This window comes from Macrobrachium nipponense, chromosome 23, assembly GCF_015104395.2.
Source record: "Macrobrachium nipponense isolate FS-2020 chromosome 23, ASM1510439v2, whole genome shotgun sequence".
Lineage (NCBI taxonomy): Eukaryota > Metazoa > Arthropoda > Malacostraca > Decapoda > Palaemonidae > Macrobrachium > Macrobrachium nipponense.
The window spans coordinates 37,500,765-37,518,264 of NC_061090.1; positions in this window are offsets into that span (position 1 = coordinate 37,500,765).

A 17,500-nucleotide genomic window follows, 5' to 3' on the forward strand; every position below is an offset into this window, starting at 1 on the left:
TTTGTATGCAAGTGCTTGCAGAACAATCACAAGCTCTTAGTCATCCACAACAAGTACACTTGTTTATTTGCATGCAAGTGCTTGCAGAACAATCACAAGCTTTTAGTCATCCACAACAAGTACACTCGTATTTTTGCATGCAAGTGCTTGCAGGACAATCACAAGCTTTTAGTCATCCGCAACAAGTACACTTGCTTCTTTGCATGCAAGTGCTTGTTGAACACCCACAAGCCTTTTAGTTATCTGCTACAAAAACACTAGTATATTTGCTTGAAAAAAAGGCGAGAAACAATAAAAATAACGCAAATATAACGGTGTATATCCACTCTAGAGTCTAGATAACTATTCTCCAAAACCCCACAAATCCCTTTGAGGAGGAAACATTATTGCATTGCAACAAGTTCCTCCCATCCTTCCGGGAGTCGCCGACTGAGTTGACGCGAAAAGTTTTTCGAGTTCAGGATATTCCTTTGCAGGCAATAAGTTGACATTTCAATAGGACAAGCAACCGACGTTTTTCAAGTCCTTGGGTGGTATTATAAATGGAAAACTTACATTGGATCGTCGGGGGTAATACGAAAAGGACGGTCAGACGAACTGAAAGGGAGAAAAAGGGTTTCCTTTTAAAAGCATATTCTTGATGTATGTGTGTGAATTAATTAACATTATGATTATGCCAATATGTCACTCTGTCTTTAATGAAAGAAGCTGTTAAATTTCCTCTTTCACAAATGCATGCTTACTAAAAATAAAACGCTAATAATTTCCGTGAAAAAATATGCGATTCCATTGAAAATTATTAACTATTTCAAATACGACTATTCTAACTACGAGGTACGAAAGTCTCTTGAAACAGTTTAGGGAATTTGTTGTTACTTAAAAATTGAGGAGAATTTTTGATTGATACGCAAAGATTTCTTCTAAAAGGACAAGCGAAGCAAAAATATAAACTCTGAATCAGAGAGGGATATCAAGAATAAAATTAAGTAAAAATGCACCAAAGAAACTTTGGCGCAATCGAGGTTTCTATAAATCGTATAATCAAGGCCACCGAAGATAGTTCTATCTTTCCATGGTCTCGGTATAATGCTGTATGAACCGCTGTCCATGAAATTTTAACAACGGCCCTGTGGTGGCCTGGCACGATTTAGGCAAACTTTCAACCTTAAATAACATCAAAACTACTGAGGGTAGAGGGCTGCAGTTTGGTATGCTTGATGATTGGAGGATGGATGATCAACATAGCAATGTGCAGCCATCTATCCTTCGTAGTTTTTTAAGATCTGAAGGGATAACTGTGTAAACTCGCTATGATGAAGTGATGGTGAAGTTTTTGAATAAAATTATCAATTCACCTAGACAATATTGACATCTTTACCCCGACACCCCTACACAGTTCCTGAAATATAAACACAAAGCGAATTACCAATAAACAAATTCCTTAAATCCAATTCTCTTGTATTACACTGGCAGTAAGTTTTTACTCAGAATATCTTATCAGCAATGTTCTAAGGACAGTTGAAGACACGCCGAAGTAAGATAATATAAAGAAATCAGTAACATTCTTGATAATTCGAATGATTGTGAGGTGACTTGAAGACTCTTTTGAAGTAAAATTAAGGAAAAAATGAGTAACATTCAATGTGGTCAAGTTTTCCACTGTCATTATACTCAACTCTCTCTCTCTCTCTCTCTCTCTCTCTCTCATATCTGCATATGGAGAAGGCGTTCCCCTCGCTGTGGAAAATCCCAAGAGAGATTTTATGACCAATATGATGAGGATATAATACAGGACTCAGTACTTCCCATAGAAATAAGATCGGGCGTGGGGTCGTCGTTGAATCCTGGAGGATCTATATAAATACGAGGACGGAAGAAGAAGCGCATACAAAGTAGGACCTATCCGCGTATTGAAGGATATATAAGGAGGGACATAACAGTTCATGATTTCGAGATTATGGTTTATTTATATCCTTGTGTGAAAAATTATATATATATATATATATATATATATATATATATATATATATATATATATATACATATATATATATATATATATATATATATATATATATATATATATATATATACTATATATATATATATATATATATCTACTATATATATATAATATATTTAAACACCATACTGCCCTTCAGAAATATTCCATGTTTACTTTGCTTTCTGCAACCGTTAATCTCATCTCCACTGGACAAATAAACACCAGCTCATGCAAAAAGCTACGTTGATCAAGGATAATACTCAGTTTTGCCAATAAGAAGTGTACATAGAAAAAAAACTATGGTTAGTTTGTGTTTCATGATTGATTAACTGATTAGAATCCCTCGGCATGGGACGTACGTCTTTGTGTGCATGAGAGAGAGAGAGAGAGAGAGAGAGAGAGAGAGAGAGAGAGAGAGAGAGAGAGAGAGAGAGAGCTATTTATTTGTTCAGAGGAGATGAGATTACCGTTTGCAGAAAGCACAAAGTAAACATGGAATATTTCTGAAGGGGAGTATGGTGTTTATATAGTATATATATATATATATATATATATATATATATATATATATATATATATATATATATATATATATATATATATTTTACTCCTGGCTTTTATGTACAAAATAGTGACCTATCTTGAAAACATTTTTGGTCATGCATCTATATCAATTAGTACTCAATTCTTAAATTTTATTTCCATTATATCTACGAAATTCTGCCATTAAGACTCCCTTCAGATTTGAGGTCAACACGTGTAAGATTTTCGACCTTAGAATACATTTTATTGAGACTGATCTGACTGACTCAGCATCTCCAGAACTTCATTTGTATTGAAATACTTTTCGAAAAATCAGACTTAATATCGAATCGATTTTCAATTCAATTCACCTGACTGAAATTCGCCAGCGTCATGAATAAGGCCCAGATGCTGATTCCGTTGCCATGGAAACCGAGCTGCAATGGATGACAATGTCTTACACACTCCTTGAAACTCCCTCATGTTCTCTCTCTCTCTCTCTCTCTCTCTCTCTCTCTCTCTCTTTCTTCCTTCCTTTCCACATGGTTCCCTTTCTCTTCGTTTTCCTCTTCTTATTCTTGTTCGTAAAAATAGCAAATATGACCAAATGTTACGGAACATACTTGAGGGAAAAAAATTACTTTTTATTGTATATATGCGAACGTGAGTCTCCCTACTCCCTTTCCAACAGTGCTCTCTCTCTCTCTCTCTCTCTCTCTCTCTCTCTCTCTCTCTCTCTCTCTCTCTCTCTCTCTCTCTACGTTTTATGATTTTTGTCAATCAAAAGAGGAGGAGGGAAGCTTAAATGCAAAAATAATACAACATATGCAATATCTTTTTTTCTTCCATTTTAGACATGGTGTGCGTTCTCTCTCTCTCTCTCTCACTCTCAGTATCTTGTATCTTAAGTTATTGGAAATTGTAAGTTATTTATAAATAAGCGGTCACAAATTTGTTATTTGTGGCCTATGATAATGATTTTTAAGAGATATATTTGTTTTCTTAAATTTGATGAATTAGATGTGTATGTATGTATGTGTGGTATGTATATATGTATATATGTATGTATGTATACCGAACTGGGAGTGTTATGAGGTACCGTCCATTACTTGTGGACGGATCTAATTCAGTTTAGATTCCATGATAACGCAGAAGAGAAGCCATTTGGTGGTGAAGCGTCCAACCGCTGGGAACTCTGTCAGACGCAGGTAATAATTTCCTCCGGTTCTCTTGAATGAATGACACAAATGTCTCGTTGCCCGATAAAAGTACAAGAAACATTTGAAAGGATATTTGTAGCTTTTGTCTGGTCCCAGGAACGTGGAGAGAGAGAGAGAGAGAGAGAGAGAGAGAGAGAGAGAGAGAGAATTTCCAACATTTCCAGGACTGTGGTTGTACTTTCACCTTTAACAGCACAAATGTGATTGTTCTTTCACCAATTCCTATGAGAGAGAGAGAGAGAGAGAGAGAGAGAGAGAGAGAGAGAGAGAGAGAGAGAGAGAGAGACTTTACCTTACCTTACAGACCTTACATCTTGTTCGGGTTGCCCCAGGTCCCTCAGTGTGAGGCACCTCTAATGTCTACCTGAGAGTTGCTAGTACATCTTCCGGTATATTTTGCATCTTCCAATCTTAGATTGTCCTGGGATGCAGCTTAGATATATGTCGAGCATATTCTTAAACACATCTACGCTTACTCCTGATATATTCCTCAGATGAGCTGGCAACGCATTGAATAGACGCTGCATTATCGATGCTGGTGCGTAGTGGATTAATGTCCTGTGTGCTTTCCTTATTTTTCCTGGTATAGTTTTGGGCACTATTAATCTACCTCTGCTTGCTCTTTCTGATATTTGTTTTTAGCTCCATGATGTTTTCGGATATTCCTTCTATCTGTTTCCATGCCTGAATTATCATGTAGCGTTTTCTCTTCTCCTTTCTAGACTATATAATTTTAATGATTGTAGTCTTTCCCAGTAGTCAAGGTCCATAACTTCTATTCTAGCTGTAAAGGACCTTTGTACACTCTCTATTTGTGCAATATCCTTTTGATAGTGTGGGTACCATATCATATTGCAATATTCAGAGGACTTCGAACATATGTTTTATAAAGCATAATCATGTGTTCAGCTTTTCTTGTTTTGAAGTGCCGTAACAACATTCCCATTTTTGCTTTACATTTTGCCAATAGAATTGCTATTTGATCATTGCATAACATGTTCCTATTCATCATCACACCAAGGTCTTTAACTGCTTACTTATTTGTGATTGTCTAATTATTAGGTCCCCTATATGCATATAGCTTTCCTTCTCTGTCTCCATAATTTATTGATTCAAATTTATCAGAGTTAAATACCATCCTATTTACCTCTGCCCAATCATATACTTTGATAAGGTCTCTTTGTAGAGCATTCCTATCTTCATCACAAGTAATTTCTCTACTTATTCTTGTGTCATCGGCGAAACTACTCACTACCGAGTCCTTAACATTACTGTGTATGTCTGCAATCATAGTAACAAACAGTATTGCAGCTAACACCGTACCTTGTGGCACACCGGATATTACCTTAGCTTCATTTGATTTCTCATCGTTTGCAATAACTACCTGTTTTCTTTTCTGTTGTGTAAAATTCTTTAACCATCTTCCTACTTTATCCACGAGATTTTGTTTTCTAATTTTCTTCGCTAATATATTATGGTCTACCTTGTCAAAAGCTTTTGCAAAGTCTAGATAAACCACATCTGTTTCATTTCCGCTTTTCATATTTTTGAATATGTTCTCACGGTGGACTAACAGTTGTTGTTGTGTACTTTTTCCAGGTACGACAAACCATGTTGTCCTATATTAAAATATTATTTTTTTTTAAATGTTTCAAAAATATTTTTTTTCTTCATTACCCTTTCATACACTTTCATAATATGTTGATGTTAGACTCACAGGCCTATAATTACTTGCCTCTAGTCTTGATCCACTTCTGAAGTAGGTGGAATATATGCTACTTTGTGCTCATCATAAAATCTTGCCTGTATCTACACTTTGTCTTAATAATATTGCAAGTGGCTTTGCGATAGAATGAAAACTACTTTCCTTAACAAAAAGAGCAGGGACACCCATCAGGACCTGCAGCAGCTCCATTTTTAATTTCATTAATAGCCTGCACTATATCAGCTTCATTAATATCTATGTCAGCTAAATTTCACCTATTTTCGTCCCTTACTTCTGTATCATTATCTTCATTATCAATTCTAGGGGTGAATTTTCTCTTATATCGTTCTGCCAATATTTACTTTTTTTTATCGTTAATCTCCTTTCAATTCTTAGAGGAGAGGGCCTATTTCTATTCTTCTTTTATTCATCTTTTTCGTGTACGAGTATAATAGTTTTGGGGTTTTGCTTGATATTTACTAGGGTTTTTTCTTCCAAGTCCCATTTTTCATTTTCTTTTGATTGTATAATCTTTTGTTCTGCATTTTCTATCTTACTGTTTAGTTCTATAACTTTCCGTGCATTTTTTTCTTTTGCAAGACCTTTTTTCCACTTTCTATTTTCTGGAACAAGATCCTTCTGTCTCTTGGTATGCATGACTGATGTTTATTTCCTTCTTCGGTATATATATTTTTTCCCACTATTTTCTCTAACATTTTATATAGTATCTCCGCATTTACTCTTATGTCATCACTTACGAAAATGTTATCCTATCTTTGTTTAATTCTTCATTTATTTCTGACCAATTTTATTTTTTATTTTTACTGTAGAAGTTGCATTTTCCATATCCTTCCCACTTTTTCCTTTCTTGCTTATCTCTGTTTTCACTTGCTTTGGAATGGACTGTTAATTCTATGACATTATGGTCTGAAATACTCGCATTATAAACTATTATTTCTTTAACATAATTCACCTCATTCACAAATACTAGGTCTAAAGTATTTCCTTTCTTGTTGGGCAGGTGATTTATTTGTTGAATGTTGTATCTAGTAGATATCTAATAGCTTTTTCGAATTGCCTCTTATCTTCTGCACTACTATTACTCTCTTTTTTATATGTATAAATACAACCACAATCTCCTATTCGTTCTTTCCAGTATACGAAAGGAAAGTTAATGTCTCCAGATAGGAGAATAGTCCAGTCCTTGTTATTTTTGCATATATCAAACAATTTTCTATTATTATGTCAAACTCTTTGGTATTAGGGGGTCTATATATTACTATGGTTCATTAATTTTTCAGATTCAAATTCTAAAACCGGGGCTATTAGTTTCAACAATTCTTGAGTTACTATATTTCTCATATATTTGTCCTTGTTTTTTGTCTTTCCCATATATTGCGGTTCCCCCTTGATTCCTTTTTTGTCTATCTGATCTATAAGTTTGGAACCCTTTTATTTGATCATCATTCCCAGTCTCTTGGGAATACCAGGTTCACTTATATTTATTATATCTATTTTCTTTTCAATTTGGATTAGTTCTTCTCAGTACTCTATTTTTCTTTTTGAGTTACTCGAAACTAAACCCTGCGCATTCATCACTATGATGGTTTGTGTGTTTTCTCCATCATTTAATATGAGTAATAATAAGGATTTTCCCATGTCTCTTTCCTGTTCTGGTATGTTGTTCTTTTCTTCATTTCCAGAAATTCTGACATTAAAAAATCCAACTTCTCCATAATATTTGATCTTCCTTCATCATAATTATTCATTTTGTGTCTGAATCTGCAATTTTCTCCGTATCTCTAATATCCTCTTGCATCATAAATACAGTTCTTATCTCTTGAGTTGTATCTTGGAGCTGACGGTTGGAAATATTTTGGTGACACACCATATCGCGTTCATGGCTTGGTTTTTTCTTTCATCTGATATTCTTTGTTCCTCTCTTTATTTGTTTCTTTCTTATTTGGATTTATTATTTGAATGATTATTTGATTTGTTTGATTTTGATTTCATGGCTACAGGGTGCATATAATTACATTTTTTTTTCGAACTTACATCCTTTTCCTTATTTTAGGTTTTTGCATATTTTTGGATGTAGATCGCTGCAATCATCCTCATAGCCGTCTAGGTATGCACATTTACCATAGATCTCATAGCTGTGACATACCTTAGGATGCTTGTAGTAACATCTTTCTCCGAATATGCAATTGCCTCTTTTCAAAAGGTTGCAGACTTTGTCTTTCTTGTCTACTTTTTCCTCTTTCCCATCATTGTTCAAATCTGGGTAGAACCTCTTTGGGATTTTCTTTTGTGTTGTCATGTCGTAATTTATTTATTTGTATGTATGCTGCTTGATTGCCTCATATGTAGTGTCAGTGAGTATCTCTGCATCCATACTTTTATTTTGTTCTTTGTTTTCCTTATTTTTTCTGTCATTTCAGTTTTGTTTACTTCTCTTCCGTTTTACTCTTCTTCTTCTTCCTCTTCCTCTTCTTCTTCATCCTCTTCTTCTTCATCCTCAACTATTTGTACATTCAGTCTTGATTTAATAACATTGTCTATCCTTGATAGACATGTTGAGCAAAATATTTTGGTATCTTTTCTCATATCTTGCATTACCTCAGCACATTGTGGATGTGTCGGTATGTTGCCCATGCAGCACATTTTCTGATCAGGTTTTGTGGATTAACTATGCTATGCCACACCTTACACAGTTTGCATGAGAGAGAGAGAGAGAGAGAGAGAGAGAGAGAGAGAGAGAGAGAGAGAGAGAGAGAGAGAGAACTTTCAATTTTCCAGCACCATGGTTGTACTTTCAACTTTTTCCACAGGGAGATTATCATTTTTTAACACTGGAGTGAGTGTACTTTCGCCCATTTCTCTATAGAGAGAAGCTTTAAATAAGAACACGTCAAAAGGTACAGAGAGAGAGAGAGAGAGGAGAGAGAGAGAGAGAGAGAGAGAGAGAGAGAGAGAGAGAGATTTCAATGTTTTCAGCAATGATGAGATTGTACTTTCACTTTTTTCTGTGGGAAAGCTATAAATAAAAATCCGCTAAAAAATACAGAAAGAGAGAGAGAGAGAGAGAGAGAGAGAGAGAGAGAGAGAGAGAGAGAGAGAGAGAGAGAGCGTATTATGTTTTACTGTTAATATAGGAAGTTCTTTACGTTTGCAGGTTTACTCCTTCGTTAGGTGATGAATTGAATATTGGAGTATATATAAGAATTGTTTGAAACAGCATTTTACTTCAGTTTATGACCAGGGATTACATAACCCTAATATTTCCTTTAAGGTCAATTGCAAGGTGAACATACTTCTCCATTTTTTATTAAAATTTCTTAGGCTCCGCTAATTATATTAATAATTTTGAGTATAAACATGAATGAACATGCTAATATTTATGCAAATTAACAAACTCTTAGATCATTAACTTGCTGCCTGGGTCATTTGGACATACTCTGCACATGAAGTTATTAGTTAATTTAACGTACGTTTGTCAATGAATATTTTGCCTATCATTCCCTGTTCCTAAATCAAAAAAATAGCATTGATAAATATAATATAACAGATAAACATAGCCCTTGTTCTTTTTGCTATTCCTTAACAATAAACGCGATGTTAACTTCAGGAAATAACCCATACCAAATCATTGTGTATTTAAAAGTTAGGGGGTTTTTATGAGTGACACTTCAAAATCATTCTGTATTTTTAAGTGTTTTTATATATATAATTTTTTGTGTGACACACTAGCATTTACAGTCTACAAAAATTCCTTATTCTGTAGCTGTGTTCTTGTTGTAGTTACTCTATTCTTTGTTATTTTTTTACCCTAAGCAAACTATTTTTTCCTTGCTTTCGCTCTGCCCCGAAAGAAGACAGAGACAGCATTTTATCTCTGTTGAGGGCTTCCCCCTTTCGGATACTTTTTCCTCGAGTTTTTAATTCGTTTTTCTACCTCTCTGTTATTCTTCGTTTCCTTGTGGATATTGTTTTCAAGTTTTTTTTTCTCTTTTACCAAAGTTTTACGTTGGTTCTTCCCATACGTTTCTCTTTTTATTTTGTCTATATTTTTCTTTCGTTTCTTCTCAGGGCTTGTTAAGGCATTATGGTCCTATACGTGTTTTTGTTTCATATTCTAGTTTAAACGTTTAGAAATACAAACTATATAATCTATTCTATGCTTATTTAATATTGGATGCCCCTTCTGGCCTAAGCTGTCTCTCTTGCGTCGATGGTTAGGGCTGGTCTTGCGTGCAAGCACCATTGTTGCACTAAGGAGGGCCAGGAGAATTCCGCTCTAGTCCAGCAACGAAATTTTGATTTAGCCAATCAAAATTTAGCATCTGTACTAGAGCGGAATTCTCCTGCTCATTCTCAGCGTCACAATGGCGCTCACATGCAAGGCAAGAATAGCCCCAACCATCGACGCACGAGAGACAACTTAGGCCTCCCATAATGGATGGCTCCCCAGAAACTCCAATAATAATAATAATAATAATAAAAACTAAAATAATAACAAATAATAATAATTAATAATAATAATAATAACTAATAAGTCAAGTAATAATAATAATAATAGACTAGCAGAGGTTAATATCAGGAGAGGGATCTTCCAGGGCGACTCACTGTCCCCACTACTCTTCGTAGTAGCCATGATTCCCATGACAAAAGTACTACAGAAGAAGGATGCTGGGTACCAACTCAAGAAAAGAGGCAACTGAATCAACCATCTGATGTTCATGGACGACATCAAGCTGTATGGTAAGAGCATCAAGGAAATATATACCCTAATCCAGACTGTAAGGATTGTATCTGGGAACATCAGGATGGAGTTTGGAATAGAAAAATGCGCCTTAGTCAACATACAAAAAGGCAAAGTACGAGAACTGAAGGGATAAAGCTACCAGATGGGAGCAACATCAAACACATAGATGAGACAGGATACAAATACCTGGGAATAATGGAAGGAGTGGATATAAAACACCTAGAGATGAAGGACACGATCAGGAAAGAATATATGCAGAGACTCAAGGCGATACTCAAGTCAAAACTCAACGCCGGAAATATGATAAAAGCCCTAAACACATGGACAGTGCCACTAATCAGATAAAGCGCAGGAATAGTGGAATGGACGAAGGCAGAACTCCTCAGCATAGATCAGAAAACCAGAAAACATATGACAATACACAAAGCACTACACCCAAGAGCAAATACGGACAGACTATACATAACACGAAAGGAAGGAGGGAGAGGACTACTAAGTCTAAAGGACTGCGTCAACATCGAGAACAGAGCACTGGGGCAATATCTGAAAAACAGTGAAGACGAGTGGCTAAAGAGTGCATGGGAAGAAGGAATAATAAAAGTAGACGAAGACCCTCCACAAATAACACAGACCAAGGAGAATGACAGAAAGACCAGAGGACTGGCACAACAAACCAATGCACGGACTATACATGAGACAGACTAAAGAACTAGCCAGCGATGACACATGGCAATGGCTACAGAGAGGAGAGCTAAAGAAGGAAACTGAAGGAATGATAACAGCGGCACAAGATCAGGCCCTAAGAACCAGATATGTTCAAAGAACGATAGACGGAAATAACATCTCTCCCATATGTAGGAAGTGCAATACGAAAAATTAAACCATAAACCACATAGCAAGCGAATGTCCGGCACTTGCACAGAACCAGTACAAAAAGAGGCATGATTCAGTGGCAAAAGCCCTCCACTAGAGCTGTGCAAGAAAATCAGCTACCTTGCAGTAATAAGTGGTACGAAACACCAAACCTGGACGGAATGATAGAAAACGATCAGAAAGATCCTCTGGGACTATGGTATCAGAACGGATAGGGTGATACGTGCAAACAGACAGACGTGACGTTGATTGACAAAGTCAAGAAGGAAGTATCACTCATTGATGTCGCAATACCATGGGACACCAGAGTTGAAGAGAAAGAGAGGGAGGAAAAAAATGATGTATCAAGATCTGAAATAGAAATAAGAAGGATATGGGATATGCCAGTGGAAATCGTACCCATAATCATAGGAGCACTAGGCACGATCCCAAGATCCCTGAAAAGGAATCTAGAAAAACTAGACGCTGAAGTAGCTCTAGGACTCATTCAGAAGAGTGTGATCCTAGAAACGGCACACATAGGAAGAAAAGTGATGGACTCCTAAGGAGGCAGGATGCAACCCGGAACCCCACACTATAAATACCATCCAGTCGAATTGGAGAAAAAAAAAAAAATAATAAAGTTTTTTCTTTGAATATGGTCTCGAAATACATGCTTTACCTTTAAGTAGATAACATCTTTTAGTAAAATAAATTTAAATGAAAACCTACAATATAATTTCATTGGATATTCTGCCTTACGAATCATATTATTTTACAGTAAAATAATCAGGAAAACTACAAATCTTTTGAGTTTTCTTTTTATAGCTATTCTTAACTCCCAACTGATGAGCCTTAAGCGCAAAAGAAATTCATCGTAATAAAACTTGCTGCTACAAAAGTTTATTTTTTGTAACTTACAAAAACACACTAACTTCAAAGAGCTTCTTTGAAAAACTAGAAGAGAGGAAGTTACCCCAGCAGAGAGTTATTCTCTCTCTCTCTCTCTCTCTCTCTCTCTCTCTCTCTCTCTCTCTCTCTCTTCATTAAAAAGCAAAAGGATAGAGTCTGTTACTTCAGCAACTCTCTCTCTCTCTCTCTCTCTCTCTCTCTCTCTCTCTCTCTCTCTCTCTCTCTCCCCATTAAAAAGCAAAAGGATAGAGACTGCTACTTCAGCAACTCTCTATCTCTCTCTCATTTCAAAAGCAAAAAGATATAAAATGCACTCTCTCTCTCTCTCTCTCTCTCTCTCTCTCTCTCTCTCTCTCTCTCCTTACAATATATCAATTCGCGTTAGCATCTTCATTATCACGCCGTATAATCTTGGTGAAACCAGACAGGATGCACTTACGAGCCAAAGTTAATCTGAGGCTGCCATTAACATCCACAGATATTATGATATAGTCTCGCCATTAATGCCTCGAACAGGGAGGGGATATTAGTGGGGTTGAGTTGGGGTGGGGGGGGGGGGGGATTGTGTAATGGTAATATCGTGGTTTTGGGGGAATGGGATGGTAACTGATAGCCATAAGGAGGATAAGGGAGATTGGATGGGTGGTCATTCCCCAGTGAAGACAGGGTCTCCTGATGGATTATAAAACGATAAGTATCAGCCTCTGGACGCACATTCTGATTTAGGTTAAAATATATGGGTGTGGAATGTGAGCGTGCATAATATGGATTATTTTTAAATATTGAAAAGCAGTTTGTTCCGTTAAATATCAAACTGTGAAGGGAAATATCCTTGTCTATGAATAAATAAAAAAGTAAAAAAGCAGAAACCCCTGAGGGTACCAGTGACCCTCTGCCTAAAATAGATTTCTTCACAAATGGAAGGAATTAAAAATTCAGACCAGACCATTACTGAAAGCTTCTTTGAACTTGAAAGTAGATGCTGGGTATTCTCTCTCTCTCTCTCTCCTCTCTCTCTCTCTCTCATCTCTCTCTCTCTCTCTCTCTCTCTCTCTCTCTCTCTCTCTCTCCCATTTGCGATCTTTGTAAAATGTTACAGCTGTCTTATATAGTAACTTTTCCCTTTTCTCTGCATTGTTGACAGCTCAGCAAATAATTCCAGTATTTCCATTTCCCATAATCTACGCACAGCAGCCGACTTCTCATTACAGCCAAAAGTGAGCTCAGGCATTCCTTTTATAAAGTCCAACGACCAGGACTGAGGCTGGAAGGTATCTCGGATAAACATTTACCTCTTGGTTTGGTTTGCTCTTTGTATTCCTGGAATATAACGGTTTTTTTCCCAATGGATACACGTTCTCTACTCTTAGCAGAGAGTTGCTGTGTTGGTTCCGGGAAAGTTATTTGTAGTATATCTCTCAGCAAAAGAAAAACAACCCTGCCTTTTAAATTCTCCATTTTGTTCATAAAAAAAATAATGAAGCTTCCGTGGTTCTTTCGAATGATCATGAAAGGTGCTATACCACGAATACGTACCAATGAAAATCATAGTTAGATGCAGCTTTATCAACTCCCGAACAGATTTAGTTCTTATGTTTATATTTCGTCTTTTAAGCTGAATAAAATGGTGATGTCATATATCTATATCGTATGTATATATATGTTTATAAAATATAAATATATATATATATATATATATATATATATATACTATATATATAATATCTATATATATATATATATATATATATATATATATATATATATATATATAGTATATATACTATATATATATAGTATATATATATACTAAGTATATATAATATATATATATATGATATGTATATATATATATATATATATATATAATATATATATATATATATATATATATATATATATATGTATATATTTATACCATATATATATATACATATATATGTATATATTAATACATATATATATATACAATATATGGAAATACTGGTAAAAAGTTCTGTAACAACAGAATTCCATCTAATAAAAGGAGCCCCACCCAAAAACACCAAAATGTAGAGAGAAAAGTACTATATTTCAGAGACTGCTGTCTCTCTCTTCAGGTATATGAATGAGAAAAAAAGCTTACAGAAAAGGTGGTATTTATACCAAGAGATTCGTCCACAAGTAAAGCCAATTTAGGTCACCCCCGCTGATATCTTCCTTTAATCTTCTTAAGCGTTAGTTGAATGAACACTGCGTCGACGATGTCCGATGTCCAATTCCCTTTTGAGATGTTCATTACCTGCTTCTCTTTTATTAAGGCCGATTCCATCATTTGACTCTTGTACCGGCAGTTGCTGCTATAAATTACACGTGACATATTCCAGTTTATTCTATGGTTATGTTCATTTATATGGTTGAAAATAGCCGAGTTCTGTTGTACATACCTAACTGACCGTTTGTGTTGTATTAATCTCTGGGGAAGTGATTTACCTGTAAATCCGATGTAAGATTGGTCACAGTCCTGGCATGGGATCTCATATACCCCAGAGTCTTTGGGCGATGTCTTTTGTGGACGTTAATCAGGGATTTGGCTAAGGTATTTGGGTAGGTAAATGCAAAAGGGTTTTGGATTTCCCAAGGGTGTGAGTTACTCTCTTAATCGTCTCCAGGTGGGGAATTTTTATTTTATTGTTGGGTGTGTCTCTGGTCTTGTCTTTAGGGGGTCGGTAGAAAATTATGTTTGCTTTTTGAATTGCTTTCTCAATTATATGGTCAGGATACTTTAAAGATGAAAGTTGCTTGCGAATTAGTTCAAATTCTTTTTCAGGAAATCTGGGGAACAAATTCGTAAGGCTCTTAAGAATAGGTTGCTAGCTACACCTATCTTGATAGTATTGTCATGAATAGCTAAAGTAGTGAATATATGAAAGTGAGACGTTGGTTTTCTGTATATGGTAAATTTTGTATTCTGTCGTGTCTCTGATTATTAAAACATCAAGAAAAGGAATTTTGTTGTCTGTTTCCCATTCAACTTTAAATTTGATGCTGGGCACTAATGCGTTTAATTTTGAGAGGAATTCATTAAAATTACCCCACTTATTATCCCAAAATGTTAGTATGTCATCCACGTATCTCATCCACAGCATGTTTTTGGGTTTTATTGCATTTATTACTGTAGTTTCAAAGTATTCCATGTACAGATTGGCTAAAATAGGACTTAAAGGACTACCCATACTACACCCAAATTTTTGCTTGTAGAATGATTCCCCGAATGAAATACGTTATTAGATGCACATAATTCAACTAACTTTATTATTTTGTCAAGTGCCAAAGGGAAATGATCTGAATAGGGGGATAATTTTTCCCTTAAAAACTGAAGAGAACGTCCTGTACTGGTACTTTTGTGAATAGGGAGTCTACGTCAAGGCTTAAAAGTTTTATGTTGTGAAGTGGTATATGTGCTTCTCTGAATTTGTGACAAAAGTCTTCCGAATGTTTGATGTGACTGGGAGAAAAAGTGCCTAAAAATAAAAAAGGGAGAAAGGAGGCCAGCTAACCATTTAGAAATTTTGTAATTGAAAGCTCCGGCGCATGAAACGATGGGTCTGAATGGAAGATTGTCTTTGTGAGTTTTGGGAAGACCATAAAAGTAGGGTAATTTAGGATTAATTACTTTAAATTTCTCTAATAGTCCAATACTCTTTTTGTCTTGGCCAATTAATCTTACTTTCCGAAAAATTCTGTGGGAACGTTCTGGAGGGGATTTTTCGTCAGTTTTTCGTAAGTATTTGTGTCGCTAAGGAGCTGGTTGATTTTGTCGGGGGGTAGAAGTCTTTGTCCATTATTACAATTTTGCCGTCTTTGTCGGATCTACTTATTATAACATCTAACTTTTTTAGCGAGTGGATGGCTATCATGAATCTGCGGGGAACAGGATATTTGATGCGAAAATGAAAGAGTACCTCCTACCTCTCAATGTCGATAGATCTATAATGGAGTGTTCTATAAGTCATCATTGGCTCTGTTTAAAAGATTTTTTACTTAGAGAAATTTCGACAGTTAAGACCATAGCACCGACTATAACAACTTAATCAATAGAAATGTCACCTTGAGAACTAATTCTTGGAAAGCCATTACAGTGAGAGAGGATCTGGTTCGGGTTTTAGAAAAAGGTTTATGGGTGGATGGGTACTCGTCCATCCCTCATAAAAGAGAGAGAGAGGAGAGGAGAGAGAGAGAGAGAGAGAACCAGGAAATAGAGAACCAGGATAGTATGAAATCTCTCGGAAGAAAAGGTGTGTGAGAGAGAGAGAGAGAGAGAGAGAAGAGAGAGAGAGAGAGAGGAGAGTCAGGAAACAGGTATGAAGTCTCTCTCTCTCTCTCTCTCTCTCTCTCTCTCTTTATTATGAAAGAGAGAGAGAGAGAGAGAGAGAGAGAGAACCAGGAAATAGGTATGAAATCTCTCGGAAAAAGGTGAGAGAGAGAGAGAGAGAGAGGAGAGAGAGAGAGAGAGAGAGAGAGAGAGTCAGGAAAACACTGTATGGACTCTCTCTCTCTTTTCTCTCTCTCTCTCTCTCTCTCTCTCTCTCTCTCTCTCTCTCTCGCTCTCTCTCTCTATCCTTTTATTATGAGAGAGAGCGAGAGAGAGAGAGAGAGAGAGAGAGAGAGAGAGGAGAGAGAGAGAGAGGGGGGGGGTTGTTGGGGGCCGGTTATGACTCCCTCATAACTACATTCGACACCTGAAATTATTCCGCTCTTTCGGGAACCGCCGCTTAATCGCCATGTGACTGACGGGACTAAACTACCTGGAAATTAGCTCTGTCGAAATACCTGAGCCATTTGATGAGGCGACGTATAAAAAAAATGTATGGGTTATGTGATAGAAAACGATCAGGCAAAGATCCTCTGGGGCTATTGGTATCAGAACCAGATAGGGTGATACGTAAATAGACCAGACGTGACGTTGATTGACAAAATCAAGAAGAAAGTATCACTCATTGATGTCGCAATACCATGGGACACCAGAGTGAAGAGAAGGAGAGGGAAAAAAGGACAAGTATCAAGACCTGAAAATAGAAATAAGAAGGATATGGGCTATGCCAGTGGAAATCGTACCCATAATCATAGGAGCACTAGGCACGATCCCAAGATCCCTGAAAAGGAATCTAGAAAAATAAAGGCTGAAGTAGCTGCAGGACTCATGCAGAAGAGTGGGGTCCTAGAAACGGCGCACATAGTAAGAAAAGTGATGGACTCCTAAGGAGGCAGGATGCAACCCGGAACCCCACACTAGATTCCAACCAGTCGAATTGGAGGACTGTGATAGACTACAAAATAATAATAATAATAATAATAATAATAATAATAATAATAATAATAATAATAATAATAGCCGGTGAAATAAAAACTCACAAATGTCATTCGATTCCCTCAGAGAGAGAGAGAGAGAGAGAGAGAGAGAGAGAGAGAACCCTTTCCATCGTATTGAGGGAATCATAAGCGCAATGATATGCGATTCCCTTTGATATTCCAGGCAA